At 22.8% G+C, this 2,500-nt stretch overlaps 1 protein-coding gene across 2 annotated transcripts in view; it reads left to right on the plus strand.

Annotated features, from left to right (window-relative positions):
• tyr (tyrosinase) overlaps positions 1-2,500 on the plus strand; it is a 16,691-nt gene that overhangs the window by 7,557 nt on the left and 6,634 nt on the right. The gene's annotated exons all lie outside the window — the stretch shown is intronic.

Consider the following 2,500-nt stretch of genomic DNA (forward strand, 5'->3'; position numbering starts at 1 on the left):
TATTATTATTATTATTATTATTATTATTATTATTTGTTATTATTATTTGTTGTTGTAATTTTTATTATTATTATTCTTGTTATTATTTACTATTATTATATTATTATTTGTTATTATTATTTGTTATTATTATTATTATTATTATTATTATTATTTGTTATTATTATTATTATAGCATAGTTTTAATTTAGATTATTTAAATCATGCAATCAAGCTAGACAATAGCCTGTAATATTACTTGTAAATTATTAAAAATAATTATTGTTAATACTAGTAGTAGTATTACTACTACTAATAATTATTATTAATACATAATACATTTTTCTAATAATCTAACGTATTCTAATAATACATTTTAAAGTCATTCTTTAGGTTTTAAGTGTGAAAAAAATGCATAATTGCAAAAAACTATTCAAAAAATATTATAATTATAAATTTAAATTGCATCATCTCAGCTGTTTGTTTTATTTCAGTTCACGGTTTTATTTTAGTTTTTATAGATATGATTAACTCTTAAATGTTGAATGAAATAGTTTCTCCTGCCTTTTGATTTTTAATTATCACAACAGGGACTGAAATGGTAATTGTTTTTACATTTTTATTTTTTTAAAAAGTCAACGTTAAATAAAGAGTCCCGTAAATAATATTTAATTAAGGCATTCAGATTTATATTTACATTTTTGCATGGTTTTTAAGTGTTTATTATGTTATTGCTCAACTTATCCTGCTAGTAATTTGAATTAAAACTAAAACTGTATCATAGGAAATAGTGCCTATGTGAAAGAAATTATTGATGGTACTGAAGAGAAACAATAGATAGATCAAATTTAAATAATAAATAATCAAATGTTTAATAAAAAAAATTGGTTTGATGTTTGGAGAGCCTTTAAAAGCATTGTGATAGCTGTATGTGTTTTTAAATAAAGGTTAACTAAAAATGTAATATTTTTGAATTTTTAAAAAAAGTCAAATCTTGTCAATACATATACCGAACAATTTGATTTTATTCATTTATTAAAAAAAAAAAAAAAAAAAAAAAAAAAAAAAGAAGATAAATAAAATAATAAATAATCAATTGGTTTGATGTTTGGAGAGCCTTTAAAAGCATTGTGATAGCTGTATGCGTTTTTAAATAAAGGTTAAATAAATAAAAAAATAAAAAAATTTAATTAAAAAAACAGATAAATAAAAGAGAAATAATAAATAAAAGTATTTGATTTTTGGGGAACCTATAAAAGCATTGTGATAGCTGTATATGTCAGGTTTTTTTTTATTTAGGTTAAATAAAACAATTTTTTTTTTTTTAAATACATTTTTACATTTTAAATGCAGGATGTCAAACGGTTTTCTTTCATTACTTAGCTACATTCTATATCGACCTTTTTTTCCTCTCTGAGGTCTACGGGAAGTAAACAGGGAGGTGGTGAATTCCCGTGTGGCCGTGTGACTCATTAGCTGTATTTCTTGTGGCCATGTGACTGGGATTTGGTCCTGAATATCATTTGGACCGATCTGTCTGGAGCGGTGATGATGTCACACACTCCTCTGGGAGCGCAGCGTGTGACGATGAGTTTATAAAAGCGGGATTGTGTGACGTGGCCTCGAGCTGTAGAGACTCACGAGTGTGTCTGGCCCCTAAAACCCCCCAGAACTTCAGCACCGGCCCCGTTCAGACAGACCTCGGCTCAGTCTTGTTTTAGTAGTGCAGGACTTTTTTAACAGTACAGGTTTTTTTTTTTTATTAATTAAATTATACCACATTTTTTAAATTAATTAATCATTTTAGTTATTTTAGTACATCAAGTAAATATGTAAAGTAACGAAAAAAATATATATATATTTTAGTAGAAATTAATGAATTTATTTAAATTAAACTTTTAGTTTCATAACAATAATAATTAATTTTTCGTGATAAAAATATTTTATATTTTTATAAAAATATTTTGATCTCTCTCTCTGTGAATTTATTTAAATTAAACTTTTAGTTTCATAACAATAATAATTACTTTTTCGTGATAAAAATATTTTATATTTTTATAAAAATATTTTGATCTCTCTCTCTGTGAATTTAAATTAAACTTTTAGTTTCATAACAATAATAATAAATTTTTCGTGATTTTTATAAAATATTTTAATAAAAATATTTATTTTATAGATAAAAATATTTTATATTTTTATAGTAATAAGTAATTTTTGTCATTTTTAATAATTAACTTTTCAGATTTGGGGATGTGTCATGCATATGTATATGAACAGACAGTTTTATTGCGAAATATTATTACATATATTATTATATTATTAATAGTCTGAATTCATTTTTTTTTTCACAAAAATGCCAAACTATTAAAGTTGAACAAAACAATAAATATGGGAATATTTATTGTTTTGTTCAGCTTTTAGTAGTTTGGCATTTTTGTTTTTCTTTGCAACTAGCTAAAAATGTAATAATTGTAAAGGGTTTTTTGTGTTTTATTTTATTAAACATTATTTTATTATTTTA

This window comes from Puntigrus tetrazona, chromosome 15, assembly GCF_018831695.1.
Source record: "Puntigrus tetrazona isolate hp1 chromosome 15, ASM1883169v1, whole genome shotgun sequence".
In the NCBI taxonomy this organism is placed as follows: domain Eukaryota; kingdom Metazoa; phylum Chordata; class Actinopteri; order Cypriniformes; family Cyprinidae; genus Puntigrus; species Puntigrus tetrazona.